The sequence below is a fragment of the Hypomesus nipponensis genome, chromosome 28 (genome assembly GCF_054491055.1).
Source record: "Hypomesus nipponensis isolate SF chromosome 28, ASM5449105v1, whole genome shotgun sequence".
NCBI classification, from domain to species: domain Eukaryota; kingdom Metazoa; phylum Chordata; class Actinopteri; order Osmeriformes; family Osmeridae; genus Hypomesus; species Hypomesus nipponensis.
Window position 1 is genome coordinate 632,501 of NC_140388.1, and position 12,500 is coordinate 645,000.

A 12,500-nucleotide genomic window follows, 5' to 3' on the forward strand; every position below is an offset into this window, starting at 1 on the left:
CTGTATGCTCTTTTGCTCATTCACTTAGAAACTGACATCTTGCAATATGCACAAGTAGTCCTTCATGAAAGGGGCTGGAAGCTGTTTTCATTTTGACACGAGAGAGAGATAGAGAGACCACCTTGCATTGTCAATTGCTAAATCTGTATATGGATAAGTAGCCTATGGTTGTCAACTTATTTCGTACGGCCATACCAGCCTGGCAACGCCCGATCACGTCTGATCTCGGAAGCTAAGCAGGGTCGGGCCTGGTTAGTACTTGGATGGGAGACCGCCTGGGAATACCAGGTGCTGTATGCTCTTTTGCTCATTCACTTAGAAACTGACATCTTGCAATATGCACAAGTAGTCCTTCATGAAAGGGGCTGGAAGCTGTTTTCATTTTGACACGAGAGAGAGAGAGAGAGAGAGACTACCTTGCATTGTCAATTGCTAAATCTGTATATGGATAAGTAGCCTATGGTTGTCAACTTATTTCGTACGGCCATACCAGCCTGGCAACGCCCGATCACGTCTGATCTCGGAAGCTAAGCAGGGTCGGGCCTGGTTAGTACTTGGATGGGAGACCGCCTGGGAATACCAGGTGCTGTATGCTCTTTTGCTCATTCACTTAGAAACTGACATCTTGCAATATGCACAAGTAGTCCTTCATGAAAGGGGCTGGAAGCTGTTTTCATTTTGACACTAGAGAGAGAGAGAGACCACCTTGCATTGTCAATTGCTAAATCTGTATATGGATAAGTAGCCTATGGTTGTCAACTTATTTCGTACGGCCATACCAGCCTGGCAACGCCCGATCTCGTCTGATCTCGGAAGCTAAGCAGGGTCGGGCCTGGTTAGTACTTGGATGGGAGACCGCCTGGGAATACCAGGTGCTGTATGCTCTTTTGCTCATTCACTTAGAAACTGACATCTTGCAATATGCACAAGTAGTCCTTCATGAAAGGGGCTGGAAGCTGTTTTCATTTTGACACGAGAGAGAGAGAGAGAGAGAGAGAGAGAGAGACCACCTTGCATTGTCAATTGCTAAATCTGTATATGGATAAGTAGCCTATGGTTGTCAACTTATTTCGTACGGCCATACCAGCCTGGCAACGCCCGATCACGTCTGATCTCGGAAGCTAAGCAGGGTCGGGCCTGGTTAGTACTTGGATGGGAGACCGCCTGGGAATACCAGGTGCTGTATGCTCTTTTGCTCATTCACTTAGAAACTGACATCTTGCAATATGCACAAGTAGTCCTTCATGAAAGGGGCTGGAAGCTGTTTTCATTTTGACACGAGAGAGAGAGAGAGAGAGAGAGAGAGAGAGACTACCTTGCATTGTCAATTGCTAAATCTGTATATGGATAAGTAGCCTATGGTTGTCAACTTATTTCGTACGGCCATACCAGCCTGGCAACGCCCGATCACGTCTGATCTCGGAAGCTAAGCAGGGTCGGGCCTGGTTAGTACTTGGATGGGAGACCGCCTGGGAATACCAGGTGCTGTATGCTCTTTTGCTCATTCACTTAGAAACTGAAATCTTGCAATATGCACAAGTAGTCCTTCATGAAAGGGGCTGGAAGCTGTTTTCATTTTGACACGAGAGAGAGAGAGAGAGACCACCTTGCATTGTCAATTGCTAAATCTGTATATGGATAAGTAGCCTATGGTTGTCAACTTATTTCGTACGGCCTTACCAGCCTGTCAACGCCCGATCTCGTCTGATCTCGGAAGCTAAGCAGGGTCGGGCCTGGTTAGTACTTGGATGGGAGACCGCCTGGGAATACCAGGTGCTGTATGCTCTTTTGCTCATTCACTTAGAAACTGACATCTTGCAATATGCACAAGTAGTCCTTCATGAAAGGGGCTGGAAGCTGTTTTCATTTTGACACGAGAGAGAGAGAGAGAGAGAGAGAGAGAGAGACTACCTTGCATTGTCAATTGCTAAATCTGTATATGGATAAGTAGCCTATGGTTGTCAACTTATTTCGTACGGCCATACCAGCCTGGCAACGCCCGATCACGTCTGATCTCGGAAGCTAAGCAGGGTCGGGCCTGGTTAGTACTTGGATGGGAGACCGCCTGGGAATACCAGGTGCTGTATGCTCTTTTGCTCATTCACTTAGAAACTGACATCTTGCAATATGCACAAGTAGTCCTTCATGAAAGGGGCTGGAAGCTGTTTTCATTTTGACACGAGAGAGAGAGAGACCACCTTGCATTGTCAATTGCTAAATCTGTATATGGATAAGTAGCCTATGGTTGTCAACTTATTTCGTACGGCCATACCAGCCTGGCAACGCCCGATCTCGTCTGATCTCGGAAGCTAAGCAGGGTCGGGCCTGGTTAGTACTTGGATGGGAGACCGCCTGGGAATACCAGGTGCTGTATGCTCATTCACTTAGAAACTGAAATCTTGCAATATGCACAAGTAGTCCTTCATGAAAGGGGCTGGAAGCTGTTTTCATTTTGACACGAGAGGGAGAGAGAGAGACCACCTTGCATTGTCAATTGCTAAATCTGTATATGGATAAGTAGCCTATGGTTGTCAACTTATTTCGTACGGCCATACCAGCCTGGCAACGCCCGATCTCGTCTGATCTCGGAAGCTAAGCAGGGTTGGGCCTGGTTAGTACTTGGATGGGAGACCGCCTGGGAATACCAGGTGCTGTATGCTCTTTTGCTCATTCACTTAGAAACTGAAATCTTGCAATATGCACAAGTAGTCCTTCATGAAAGGGGCTGGAAGCTGTTTTCATTTTGACACGAGAGAGAGAGAGAGAGAGAGAGAGAGACTACCTTGCATTGTCAATTGCTAAATCTGTATATGGATAAGTAGCCTATGGTTGTCAACTTATTTCGTACGGCCATACCAGCCTGGCAACGCCCGATCTCGTCTGATCTCGGAAGCTAAGCAGGGTCGGGCCTGGTTAGTACTTGGATGGGAGACCGCCTGGGAATACCAGGTGCTGTATGCTCTTTTGCTCATTCACTTAGAAACTGACATCTTGCAATATGCACAAGTAGTCCTTCATGAAAGGGGCTGGAAGCTGTTTTCATTTTGACACGAGAGAGAGAGAGAGAGAGAGAGACTACCTTGCATTGTCAATTGCTAAATCTGTATATGGATAAGTAGCCTATGGTTGTCAACTTATTTCGTACGGCCATACCAGCCTGGCAACGCCCGATCTCGTCTGATCTCGGAAGCTAAGCAGGGTCGGGCCTGGTTAGTACTTGGATGGGAGACCGCCTGGGAATACCAGGTGCTGTATGCTCTTTTGCTCATTCACTTAGAAACTGAAATCTTGCAATATGCACAAGTAGTCCTTCATGAAAGGGGCTGGAAGCTGTTTTCATTTTGACACGAGAGAGAGAGAGAGAGACTACCTTGCATTGTCAATTGCTAAATCTGTATATGGATAAGTAGCCTATGGTTGTCAACTTATTTCGTACGGCCATACCAGCCTGGCAACGCCCGATCTCGTCTGATCTCGGAAGCTAAGCAGGGTCGGGCCTGGTTAGTACTTGGATGGGAGACCGCCTGGGAATACCAGGTGCTGTATGCTCTTTTGCTCATTCACTTAGAAACTGACATCTTGCAATATGCACAAGTAGTCCTTCATGAAAGGGGCTGGAAGCTGTTTTCATTTTGACACGAGAGAGAGAGAGAGAGACCACCTTGCATTGTCAATTGCTAAATCTGTATATGGATAAGTAGCCTATGGTTGTCAACTTATTTCGTACGGCCATACCAGCCTGGCAACGCCCGATCTCGGAAGCTAAGCAGGGTCGGGCCTGGTTAGTACTTGGATGGGAGACCGCCTGGGAATACCAGGTGCTGTATGCTCTTTTGCTCATTCACTTAGAAACTGACATCTTGCAATATGCACAAGTAGTCCTTCATGAAAGGGGCTGGAAGCTGTTTTCATTTTGACACGAGAGAGAGAGAGAGAGACCACCTTGCATTGTCAATTGCTAAATCTGTATATGGATAAGTAGCCTATGGTTGTCAACTTATTTCGTACGGCCATACCAGCCTGGCAACGCCCGATCTCGGAAGCTAAGCAGGGTCGGGCCTGGTTAGTACTTGGATGGGAGACCGCCTGGGAATACCAGGTGCTGTATGCTCTTTTGCTCATTCACTTAGAAACTGAAATCTTGCAATATGCACAAGTAGTCCTTCATGAAAGGGGCTGGAAGCTGTTTTCATTTTGACACGAGAGAGAGAGAGAGAGAGAGAGAGAGAGAGACCACCTTGCATTGTCAATTGCCAAATCTGTATATGGATAAGTAGCCTATGGTTGTCAACTTATTTCGTACGGCCATACCAGCCTGGCAACGCCCGATCTCGTCTGATCTCGGAAGCTAAGCAGGGTCGGGCCTGGTTAGTACTTGGATGGGAGACCGCCTGGGAATACCAGGTTCTGTATGCTCATTCACTTAGAAACTGAAATCTTGCAATATGCACAAGTAGTCCTTCATGAAAGGGGCTGGAAGCTGTTTTCATTTTGACACGAGAGAGAGACCACCTTGCATTGTCAATTGCCAAATCTGTATATGGATAAGTAGCCTATGGTTGTCAACTTATTTCGTACGGCCATACCAGCCTGGCAACGCCCGATCTCGTCTGATCTCGTAAGCTAAGCAGGGTCGGGCCTGGTTAGTACTTGGATGGGAGACCGCCTGGGAATACCAGGTGCTGTATGCTCTTTTGCTCATTCACTTAGAAACTGAAATCTTGCAATATGCACAAGTAGTCCTTCATGAAAGGGGCTGGAAGCTGTTTTCATTTTGACACGAGAGAGAGAGAGAGAGAGAGACCACCTTGCATTGTCAATTGCCAAATCTGTATATGGATAAGTAGCCTATGGTTGTCAACTTATTTCGTACGGCCATACCAGCCTGGCAACGCCCGATCTCGTCTGATCTCGGAAGCTAAGCAGGGTCGGGCCTGGTTAGTACTTGGATGGGAGACCGCCTGGGAATACCAGGTGCTGTATGCTCTTTTGCTCATTCACTTAGAAACTGACATCTTGCAATATGCACAAGTAGTCCTTCATGAAAGGGGCTGGAAGCTGTTTTCATTTTGACACGAGAGAGAGAGAGAGAGAGAGAGAGAGAGAGAGACCACCTTGCATTGTCAATTGCTAAATCTGTATATGGATAAGTAGCCTATGGTTGTCAACTTATTTCGTACGGCCATACCAGCCTGGCAACGCCCGATCTCGTCTGATCTCGGAAGCTAAGCAGGGTCGGGCCTGGTTAGTACTTGGATGGGAGACCGCCTGGGAATACCAGGTGCTGTATGCTCTTTTGCTCATTCACTTAGAAACTGAAATCTTGCAATATGCACAAGTAGTCCTTCATGAAAGGGGCTGGAAGCTGTTTTCATTTTGACACGAGAGAGAGAGAGAGAGAGAGAGAGACCACCTTGCATTGTCAATTGCTAAATCTGTATATGGATAAGTAGCCTATGGTTGTCAACTTATTTCGTACGGCCATACCAGCCTGGCAACGCCCGATCTCGTCTGATCTCGGAAGCTAAGCAGGGTCGGGCCTGGTTAGTACTTGGATGGGAGACCGCCTGGGAATACCAGGTGCTGTATGCTCTTTTGCTCATTCACTTAGAAACTGAAATCTTGCAATATGCACAAGTAGTCCTTCATGAAAGGGGCTGGAAGCTGTTTTCATTTTGACACGAGAGAGAGAGAGACCACCTTGCATTGTCAATTGCTAAATCTGTATATGGATAAGTAGCCTATGGTTGTCAACTTATTTCGTACGGCCATACCAGCCTGGCAACACCCAATCTCGTCTGATCTCGGAAGATAAGCAGGGTCGGGCCTTGTTAGTACTTGGATGGGAGACCGCCTGGGAATACCAGGTGCTGTATGCTCTTTTGCTCATTAACCTAGAAACTGACATCTTGCAATATGCACAAGTAGTCCTTCATGAAAGGGGCTGGAAGCTGTTTTCATTTTGACACGAGAGAGAGAGAGAGAGAGAGAGAGAGAGAGAGAGAGACTACCTTGCATTGTCAATTGCTAAATCTGTATATGGATAAGTAGCCTATGGTTGTCAACTTATTTCGTACGGCCATACCAGCCTGGCAACGCCTGATCTCGGAAGCTAAGCAGGGTCGGGCCTGGTTAGTACTTGGATGGGAGACCGCCTGGGAATACCAGGTGCTGTATGCTCTTTTGCTCATTCACTTAGAAACTGAAATCTTGCAATATGCACAAGTAGTCCTTCATGAAAGGGGCTGGAAGCTGTTTTCATTTTGACACGAGAGAGAGAGAGAGAGAGACCACCTTGCATTGTCAATTGCTAAATCTGTATATGGATAAGTAGCCTATGGTTGTCAACTTATTTCGTACGGCCATACCAGCCTGGCAACGCCTGATCTCGTCTGATCTCGGAAGCTAAGCAGGGTCGGGCCTGGTTAGTACTTGGATGGGAGACCGCCTGGGAATACCAGGTGCTGTATGCTCTTTTGCTCATTAACTTAGAAACTGACATCTTGCAATATGCACAAGTAGTCCTTCATGAAAGGGGCTGGAAGCTGTTTTCATTTTGACACGAGAGAGAGAGAGAGACCACCTTGCATTGTCAATTGCTAAATCTGTATATGGATAAGTAGCCTATGGTTGTCAACTTATTTCGTACGGCCATACCAGCCTGGCAACGCCCGATCTCGTCTGATCTCGGAAGCTAAGCAGGGTCGGGCCTGGTTAGTACTTGGATGGGAGACCGCCTGGGAATACCAGGTGCTGTATGCTCTTTTGCTCATTCACTTAGAAACTGAAATCTTGCAATATGCACAAGTAGTCCTTCATGAAAGGGGCTGGAAGCTGTTTTCATTTTGACACGAGAGAGAGAGAGAGAGAGAGACTACCTTGCATTGTCAATTGCTAAATCTGTATATGGATAAGTAGCCTATGGTTGTCAACTTATTTCGTACGGCCATACCAGCCTGGCAACGCCTGATCTCGGAAGCTAAGCAGGGTCGGGCCTGGTTAGTACTTGGATGGGAGACCGCCTGGGAATACCAGGTGCTGTATGCTCTTTTGCTCATTCACTTAGAAACTGAAATCTTGCAATATGCACAAGTAGTCCTTCATGAAAGGGGCTGGAAGCTGTTTTCATTTTGACACGAGAGAGAGAGAGAGAGAGAGACCACCTTGCATTGTCAATTGCTAAATCTGTATATGGATAAGTAGCCTATGGTTGTCAACTTATTTCGTACGGCCATACCAGCCTGGCAACGCCTGATCTCGTCTGATCTCGGAAGCTAAGCAGGGTCGGGCCTGGTTAGTACTTGGATGGGAGACCGCCTGGGAATACCAGGTGCTGTATGCTCTTTTGCTCATTAACTTAGAAACTGACATCTTGCAATATGCACAAGTAGTCCTTCATGAAAGGGGCTGGAAGCTGTTTTCATTTTGACACGAGAGAGAGAGAGAGACCACCTTGCATTGTCAATTGCTAAATCTGTATATGGATAAGTAGCCTATGGTTGTCAACTTATTTCGTACGGCCATACCAGCCTGGCAACGCCCGATCTCGTCTGATCTCGGAAGCTAAGCAGGGTCGGGCCTGGTTAGTACTTGGATGGGAGACCGCCTGGGAATACCAGGTGCTGTATGCTCTTTTGCTCATTCACTTAGAAACTGAAATCTTGCAATATGCACAAGTAGTCCTTCATGAAAGGGGCTGGAAGCTGTTTTCATTTTGACACGAGAGAGAGAGAGAGAGAGAGAGACTACCTTGCATTGTCAATTGCTAAATCTGTATATGGATAAGTAGCCTATGGTTGTCAACTTATTTCGTACGGCCATACCAGCCTGGCAACGTCTGATCTCGGAAGCTAAGCAGGGTCGGGCCTGGTTAGTACTTGGATGGGAGACCGCCTGGGAATACCAGGTGCTGTATGCTCTTTTGCTCATTCACTTAGAAACTGAAATCTTGCAATATGCACAAGTAGTCCTTCATGAAAGGGGCTGGAAGCTGTTTTCATTTTGACACGAGAGAGAGAGAGAGAGACCACCTTGCATTGTCAATTGCTAAATCTGTATATGGATAAGTAGCCTATGGTTGTCAACTTATTTCGTACGGCCATACCAGCCTGGCAACGCCCGATCTCGGAAGCTAAGCAGGGTCGGGCCTGGTTAGTACTTGGATGGGAGACCGCCTGGGAATACCAGGTGCTGTATGCTCTTTTGCTCATTCACTTAGAAACTGAAATCTTGCAATATGCACAAGTAGTCCTTCATGAAAGGGGCTGGAAGCTGTTTTCATTTTGACACGAGAGAGAGAGAGAGAGAGAGAGAGAGAGAGAGAGAGAGAGAGAGAGACCACCTTGCATTGTCAATTGCCAAATCTGTATATGGATAAGTAGCCTATGGTTGTCAACTTATTTCGTACGGCCATACCAGCCTGGCAACGCCTGATCTCGTCTGATCTCGGAAGCTAAGCAGGGTCGGGCCTGGTTAGTACTTGGATGGGAGACCGCCTGGGAATACCAGGTGCTGTATGCTCTTTTGCTCATTAACTTAGAAACTGACATCTTGCAATATGCACAAGTAGTCCTTCATGAAAGGGGCTGGAAGCTGTTTTCATTTTGACACGAGAGAGAGAGAGAGACCACCTTGCATTGTCAATTGCTAAATCTGTATATGGATAAGTAGCCTATGGTTGTCAACTTATTTCGTACGGCCATACCAGCCTGGCAACGCCCGATCTCGTCTGATCTCGGAAGCTAAGCAGGGTCGGGCCTGGTTAGTACTTGGATGGGAGACCGCCTGGGAATACCAGGTGCTGTATGCTCTTTTGCTCATTCACTTAGAAACTGAAATCTTGCAATATGCACAAGTAGTCCTTCATGAAAGGGGCTGGAAGCTGTTTTCATTTTGACACGAGAGAGAGAGAGAGAGAGACTACCTTGCATTGTCAATTGCTAAATCTGTATATGGATAAGTAGCCTATGGTTGTCAACTTATTTCGTACGGCCATACCAGCCTGGCAACGTCTGATCTCGGAAGCTAAGCAGGGTCGGGCCTGGTTAGTACTTGGATGGGAGACCGCCTGGGAATACCAGGTGCTGTATGCTCTTTTGCTCATTCACTTAGAAACTGAAATCTTGCAATATGCACAAGTAGTCCTTCATGAAAGGGGCTGGAAGCTGTTTTCATTTTGACACGAGAGAGAGAGAGAGAGACCACCTTGCATTGTCAATTGCTAAATCTGTATATGGATAAGTAGCCTATGGTTGTCAACTTATTTCGTACGGCCATACCAGCCTGGCAACGCCTGATCTCGGAAGCTAAGCAGGGTCGGGCCTGGTTAGTACTTGGATGGGAGACCGCCTGGGAATACCAGGTGCTGTATGCTCTTTTGCTCATTCACTTAGAAACTGAAATCTTGCAATATGCACAAGTAGTCCTTCATGAAAGGGGCTGGAAGCTGTTTTCATTTTGACACGAGAGAGAGAGAGAGAGAGAGAGAGAGAGAGAGAGAGAGAGAGAGAGAGAGAGACCACCTTGCATTGTCAATTGCCAAATCTGTATATGGATAAGTAGCCTATGGTTGTCAACTTATTTCGTACGGCCATAAAGGCCTGGCAACGACCGATCTCGTCTGATCTCGGAAGCTAAGCAGGGTCGGGCCTGGTTAGTACTTGGATGGGAGACCGCCTGGGAATACCAGGTGCTGTATGCTCATTCACTTAGAAACTGAAATCTTGCAATATGCACAAGTAGTCCTTCATGAAAGGGGCTGGAAGCTGTTTTCATTTTGACACGAGAGAGAGACCACCTTGCATTGTCAATTGCCAAATCTGTATATGGATAAGTAGCCTATGGTTGTCAACTTATTTCGTACGGCCATACCAGCCTGGCAACGCCCGATCTCGTCTGATCTCGTAAGCTAAGCAGGGTCGGGCCTGGTTAGTACTTGGATGGGAGACCGCCTGGGAATACCAGGTGCTGTATGCTCTTTTGCTCATTCACTTAGAAACTGAAATCTTGCAATATGCACAAGTAGTCCTTCATGAAAGGGGCTGGAAGCTGTTTTCATTTTGACACGAGAGAGAGAGAGAGAGAGAGAGAGACCACCTTGCATTGTCAATTGCCAAATCTGTATATGGATAAGTAGCCTATGGTTGTCAACTTATTTCGTACGGCCATACCAGCCTGGCAACGCCCGATCTCGTCTGATCTCGGAAGCTAAGCAGGGTCGGGCCTGGTTAGTACTTGGATGGGAGACCGCCTTGGAATACCAGGTGCTGTATGCTCTTTTGCTCATTCACTTAGAAACTGACATCTTGCAATATGCACAAGTAGTCCTTCATGAAAGGGGCTGGAAGCTGTTTTCATTTTGACACGAGAGAGAGAGAGAGAGAGAGAGAGAGACCACCTTGCATTGTCAATTGCTAAATCTGTATATGGATAAGTAGCCTATGGTTGTCAACTTATTTCGTACGGCCATACCAGCCTGGCAACGCCCGATCTCGTCTGATCTCAGAAGCTAAGCAGGGTCGGGCCTGGTTAGTACTTGGATGGGAGACCGCCTGGGAATACCAGGTGCTGTATGCTCATTCACTTAGAAACTGAAATCTTGCAATATGCACAAGTAGTCCTTCATGAAAGGGGCTGGAAGCTGTTTTCATTTTGACACGAGAGAGAGACCACCTTGCATTGTCAATTGCCAAATCTGTATATGGATAAGTAGCCTATGGTTGTCAACTTATTTCGTACGGCCATACCAGCCTGGCAACGCCCGATCTCGTCTGATCTCGTAAGCTAAGCAGGGTCGGGCCTGGTTAGTACTTGGATGGGAGACCGCCTGGGAATACCAGGTGCTGTATGCTCTTTTGCTCATTCACTTAGAAACTGAAATCTTGCAATATGCACAAGTAGTCCTTCATGAAAGGGGCTGGAAGCTGTTTTCATTTTGACACGAGAGAGAGAGAGAGAGAGAGAGAGACCACCTTGCATTGTCAATTGCCAAATCTGTATATGGATAAGTAGCCTATGGTTGTCAACTTATTTCGTACGGCCATACCAGCCTGGCAACGCCCGATCTCGTCTGATCTCGGAAGCTAAGCAGGGTCGGGCCTGGTTAGTACTTGGATGGGAGACCGCCTGGGAATACCAGGTGCTGTATGCTCTTTTGCTCATTCACTTAGAAACTGACATCTTGCAATATGCACAAGTAGTCCTTCATGAAAGGGGCTGGAAGCTGTTTTCATTTTGACACGAGAGAGAGAGAGAGAGAGAGAGAGAGAGAGACCACCTTGCATTGTCAATTGCTAAATCTGTATATGGATAAGTAGCCTATGGTTGTCAACTTATTTCGTACGGCCATACCAGCCTGGCAACGCCCGATCTCGTCTGATCTCGGAAGCTAAGCAGGGTCGGGCCTGGTTAGTACTTGGATGGGAGACCGCCTGGGAATACCAGGTGCTGTATGCTCTTTTGCTCATTCACTTAGAAACTGAAATCTTGCAATATGCACAAGTAGTCCTTCATGAAAGGGGCTGGAAGCTGTTTTCATTTTGACACGAGAGAGAGAGAGAGAGACTACCTTGCATTGTCAATTGCTAAATCTGTATATGGATAAGTAGCCTATGGTTGTCAACTTATTTCGTACGGCCATACCAGCCTGGCAACGCCCGATCTCGTCTGATCTCGGAAGCTAAGCAGGGTCGGGCCTGGTTAGTACTTGGATGGGAGACCGCCTGGGAATACCAGGTGCTGTATGCTCATTCACTTAGAAACTGAAATCTTGCAATATGCACAAGTAGTCCTTCATGAAAGGGGCTGGAAGCTGTTTTCATTTTGACACGAGAGGGAGAGAGAGAGACCACCTTGCATTGTCAATTGCTAAATCTGTATATGGATAAGTAGCCTATGGTTGTCAACTTATTTCGTACGGCCATACCAGCCTGGCAACGCCCGATCTCGTCTGATCTCGGAAGCTAAGCAGGGTTGGGCCTGGTTAGTACTTGGATGGGAGACCGCCTGGGAATACCAGGTGCTGTATGCTCTTTTGCTCATTCACTTAGAAACTGAAATCTTGCAATATGCACAAGTAGTCCTTCATGAAAGGGGCTGGAAGCTGTTTTCATTTTGACACGAGAGAGAGAGAGAGAGAGAGAGAGAGACTACCTTGCATTGTCAATTGCTAAATCTGTATATGGATAAGTAGCCTATGGTTGTCAACTTATTTCGTACGGCCATACCAGCCTGGCAACGCCCGATCTCGTCTGATCTCGGAAGCTAAGCAGGGTCGGGCCTGGTTAGTACTTGGATGGGAGACCGCCTGGGAATACCAGGTGCTGTATGCTCTTTTGCTCATTCACTTAGAAACTGACATCTTGCAATATGCACAAGTAGTCCTTCATGAAAGGGGCTGGAAGCTGTTTTCATTTTGACACGAGAGAGAGAGAGAGAGAGAGAGAGAGAGAGAGAGAGACTACCTTGCATTGTCAATTGCTAAATCTGTATATGGATAAGTA

The 12,500-nt window shown here is 46.9% G+C and overlaps 30 non-coding genes and 13 pseudogenes across 30 annotated transcripts in view; all 43 read left to right on the forward strand.

Moving 5' to 3' along the window:
- LOC146217408 (5S ribosomal RNA) overlaps window positions 1-9 on the forward strand; it is a 119-nt gene extending 110 nt beyond the window's left edge. Inside the window, exon 1 of the ribosomal RNA XR_014752236.1 lies at window positions 1-9. This exon is cut by the window's left edge and continues 110 nt beyond it. This is a non-coding gene — a ribosomal RNA (5S ribosomal RNA).
- A 172-nt stretch (window positions 10-181) lies between these two features.
- On the forward strand, window positions 182-300 carry LOC146217409 (5S ribosomal RNA). The gene has a single exon (XR_014752103.1). It is a non-coding gene; the product is annotated as a 5S ribosomal RNA (ribosomal RNA).
- Window positions 301-476: 176 nt separating this feature from the next.
- LOC146217410 (5S ribosomal RNA) lies at window positions 477-595 on the forward strand. The gene has a single exon (XR_014752104.1). It is a non-coding gene; the product is annotated as a 5S ribosomal RNA (ribosomal RNA).
- A 170-nt stretch (window positions 596-765) lies between these two features.
- On the forward strand, window positions 766-884 carry LOC146217411 (5S ribosomal RNA). Its single transcript, XR_014751153.1, has one exon. It is a non-coding gene; the product is annotated as a 5S ribosomal RNA (ribosomal RNA).
- A 186-nt stretch (window positions 885-1,070) lies between these two features.
- Window positions 1,071-1,189, forward strand: LOC146217412 (5S ribosomal RNA). Its single transcript, XR_014752105.1, has one exon. It is a non-coding gene; the product is annotated as a 5S ribosomal RNA (ribosomal RNA).
- Window positions 1,190-1,375: 186 nt separating this feature from the next.
- LOC146217413 (5S ribosomal RNA) lies at window positions 1,376-1,494 on the forward strand. Its single transcript, XR_014752106.1, has one exon. It is a non-coding gene; the product is annotated as a 5S ribosomal RNA (ribosomal RNA).
- A 172-nt stretch (window positions 1,495-1,666) lies between these two features.
- LOC146217414 (5S ribosomal RNA) lies at window positions 1,667-1,785 on the forward strand. The gene has a single exon (XR_014752829.1). It is a non-coding gene; the product is annotated as a 5S ribosomal RNA (ribosomal RNA).
- Window positions 1,786-1,971: 186 nt separating this feature from the next.
- On the forward strand, window positions 1,972-2,090 carry LOC146217415 (5S ribosomal RNA). The gene has a single exon (XR_014752108.1). It is a non-coding gene; the product is annotated as a 5S ribosomal RNA (ribosomal RNA).
- A 168-nt stretch (window positions 2,091-2,258) lies between these two features.
- On the forward strand, window positions 2,259-2,377 carry LOC146217416 (5S ribosomal RNA). Its single transcript, XR_014751154.1, has one exon. It is a non-coding gene; the product is annotated as a 5S ribosomal RNA (ribosomal RNA).
- A 164-nt stretch (window positions 2,378-2,541) lies between these two features.
- LOC146217417 (5S ribosomal RNA) lies at window positions 2,542-2,660 on the forward strand. Its single transcript, XR_014751251.1, has one exon. It is a non-coding gene; the product is annotated as a 5S ribosomal RNA (ribosomal RNA).
- A 182-nt stretch (window positions 2,661-2,842) lies between these two features.
- Window positions 2,843-2,961, forward strand: LOC146217418 (5S ribosomal RNA). The gene has a single exon (XR_014751155.1). It is a non-coding gene; the product is annotated as a 5S ribosomal RNA (ribosomal RNA).
- Window positions 2,962-3,139: 178 nt separating this feature from the next.
- Window positions 3,140-3,258, forward strand: LOC146217419 (5S ribosomal RNA). The gene has a single exon (XR_014751156.1). It is a non-coding gene; the product is annotated as a 5S ribosomal RNA (ribosomal RNA).
- A 172-nt stretch (window positions 3,259-3,430) lies between these two features.
- Window positions 3,431-3,549, forward strand: LOC146217420 (5S ribosomal RNA). The gene has a single exon (XR_014751157.1). It is a non-coding gene; the product is annotated as a 5S ribosomal RNA (ribosomal RNA).
- Window positions 3,550-3,721: 172 nt separating this feature from the next.
- On the forward strand, window positions 3,722-3,830 carry LOC146217421 (5S ribosomal RNA; annotated as a pseudogene).
- Window positions 3,831-4,002: 172 nt separating this feature from the next.
- LOC146217422 (5S ribosomal RNA) lies at window positions 4,003-4,111 on the forward strand (annotated as a pseudogene).
- Window positions 4,112-4,297: 186 nt separating this feature from the next.
- LOC146217423 (5S ribosomal RNA) lies at window positions 4,298-4,416 on the forward strand. The gene has a single exon (XR_014752825.1). It is a non-coding gene; the product is annotated as a 5S ribosomal RNA (ribosomal RNA).
- A 156-nt stretch (window positions 4,417-4,572) lies between these two features.
- Window positions 4,573-4,691, forward strand: LOC146217424 (5S ribosomal RNA; annotated as a pseudogene).
- A 176-nt stretch (window positions 4,692-4,867) lies between these two features.
- LOC146217425 (5S ribosomal RNA) lies at window positions 4,868-4,986 on the forward strand. The gene has a single exon (XR_014751158.1). It is a non-coding gene; the product is annotated as a 5S ribosomal RNA (ribosomal RNA).
- A 188-nt stretch (window positions 4,987-5,174) lies between these two features.
- LOC146217426 (5S ribosomal RNA) lies at window positions 5,175-5,293 on the forward strand. Its single transcript, XR_014751159.1, has one exon. It is a non-coding gene; the product is annotated as a 5S ribosomal RNA (ribosomal RNA).
- A 180-nt stretch (window positions 5,294-5,473) lies between these two features.
- On the forward strand, window positions 5,474-5,592 carry LOC146217427 (5S ribosomal RNA). The gene has a single exon (XR_014751160.1). It is a non-coding gene; the product is annotated as a 5S ribosomal RNA (ribosomal RNA).
- Window positions 5,593-5,760: 168 nt separating this feature from the next.
- Window positions 5,761-5,879, forward strand: LOC146217428 (5S ribosomal RNA; annotated as a pseudogene).
- Window positions 5,880-6,071: 192 nt separating this feature from the next.
- Window positions 6,072-6,180, forward strand: LOC146217429 (5S ribosomal RNA; annotated as a pseudogene).
- Window positions 6,181-6,354: 174 nt separating this feature from the next.
- Window positions 6,355-6,473, forward strand: LOC146217430 (5S ribosomal RNA). The gene has a single exon (XR_014752399.1). It is a non-coding gene; the product is annotated as a 5S ribosomal RNA (ribosomal RNA).
- A 170-nt stretch (window positions 6,474-6,643) lies between these two features.
- Window positions 6,644-6,762, forward strand: LOC146217431 (5S ribosomal RNA). Its single transcript, XR_014751161.1, has one exon. It is a non-coding gene; the product is annotated as a 5S ribosomal RNA (ribosomal RNA).
- Window positions 6,763-6,938: 176 nt separating this feature from the next.
- Window positions 6,939-7,047, forward strand: LOC146217432 (5S ribosomal RNA; annotated as a pseudogene).
- A 176-nt stretch (window positions 7,048-7,223) lies between these two features.
- On the forward strand, window positions 7,224-7,342 carry LOC146217433 (5S ribosomal RNA). The gene has a single exon (XR_014752400.1). It is a non-coding gene; the product is annotated as a 5S ribosomal RNA (ribosomal RNA).
- A 170-nt stretch (window positions 7,343-7,512) lies between these two features.
- On the forward strand, window positions 7,513-7,631 carry LOC146217434 (5S ribosomal RNA). The gene has a single exon (XR_014751162.1). It is a non-coding gene; the product is annotated as a 5S ribosomal RNA (ribosomal RNA).
- A 178-nt stretch (window positions 7,632-7,809) lies between these two features.
- On the forward strand, window positions 7,810-7,918 carry LOC146217435 (5S ribosomal RNA; annotated as a pseudogene).
- Window positions 7,919-8,090: 172 nt separating this feature from the next.
- LOC146217436 (5S ribosomal RNA) lies at window positions 8,091-8,199 on the forward strand (annotated as a pseudogene).
- Window positions 8,200-8,401: 202 nt separating this feature from the next.
- On the forward strand, window positions 8,402-8,520 carry LOC146217437 (5S ribosomal RNA). Its single transcript, XR_014752401.1, has one exon. It is a non-coding gene; the product is annotated as a 5S ribosomal RNA (ribosomal RNA).
- A 170-nt stretch (window positions 8,521-8,690) lies between these two features.
- On the forward strand, window positions 8,691-8,809 carry LOC146217438 (5S ribosomal RNA). The gene has a single exon (XR_014751164.1). It is a non-coding gene; the product is annotated as a 5S ribosomal RNA (ribosomal RNA).
- Window positions 8,810-8,983: 174 nt separating this feature from the next.
- On the forward strand, window positions 8,984-9,092 carry LOC146217439 (5S ribosomal RNA; annotated as a pseudogene).
- Window positions 9,093-9,264: 172 nt separating this feature from the next.
- On the forward strand, window positions 9,265-9,373 carry LOC146217440 (5S ribosomal RNA; annotated as a pseudogene).
- Window positions 9,374-9,581: 208 nt separating this feature from the next.
- LOC146217441 (5S ribosomal RNA) lies at window positions 9,582-9,700 on the forward strand (annotated as a pseudogene).
- A 156-nt stretch (window positions 9,701-9,856) lies between these two features.
- LOC146217442 (5S ribosomal RNA) lies at window positions 9,857-9,975 on the forward strand (annotated as a pseudogene).
- Window positions 9,976-10,155: 180 nt separating this feature from the next.
- On the forward strand, window positions 10,156-10,274 carry LOC146217443 (5S ribosomal RNA). The gene has a single exon (XR_014752581.1). It is a non-coding gene; the product is annotated as a 5S ribosomal RNA (ribosomal RNA).
- A 182-nt stretch (window positions 10,275-10,456) lies between these two features.
- LOC146217444 (5S ribosomal RNA) lies at window positions 10,457-10,575 on the forward strand. The gene has a single exon (XR_014752776.1). It is a non-coding gene; the product is annotated as a 5S ribosomal RNA (ribosomal RNA).
- A 156-nt stretch (window positions 10,576-10,731) lies between these two features.
- LOC146217445 (5S ribosomal RNA) lies at window positions 10,732-10,850 on the forward strand (annotated as a pseudogene).
- Window positions 10,851-11,030: 180 nt separating this feature from the next.
- On the forward strand, window positions 11,031-11,149 carry LOC146217446 (5S ribosomal RNA). The gene has a single exon (XR_014751165.1). It is a non-coding gene; the product is annotated as a 5S ribosomal RNA (ribosomal RNA).
- A 186-nt stretch (window positions 11,150-11,335) lies between these two features.
- On the forward strand, window positions 11,336-11,454 carry LOC146217447 (5S ribosomal RNA). Its single transcript, XR_014751166.1, has one exon. It is a non-coding gene; the product is annotated as a 5S ribosomal RNA (ribosomal RNA).
- A 172-nt stretch (window positions 11,455-11,626) lies between these two features.
- LOC146217448 (5S ribosomal RNA) lies at window positions 11,627-11,745 on the forward strand. Its single transcript, XR_014751167.1, has one exon. It is a non-coding gene; the product is annotated as a 5S ribosomal RNA (ribosomal RNA).
- Window positions 11,746-11,909: 164 nt separating this feature from the next.
- LOC146217449 (5S ribosomal RNA) lies at window positions 11,910-12,028 on the forward strand. The gene has a single exon (XR_014751263.1). It is a non-coding gene; the product is annotated as a 5S ribosomal RNA (ribosomal RNA).
- A 182-nt stretch (window positions 12,029-12,210) lies between these two features.
- LOC146217450 (5S ribosomal RNA) lies at window positions 12,211-12,329 on the forward strand. The gene has a single exon (XR_014751168.1). It is a non-coding gene; the product is annotated as a 5S ribosomal RNA (ribosomal RNA).
- Window positions 12,330-12,500: the final 171 nt, after the last annotated feature.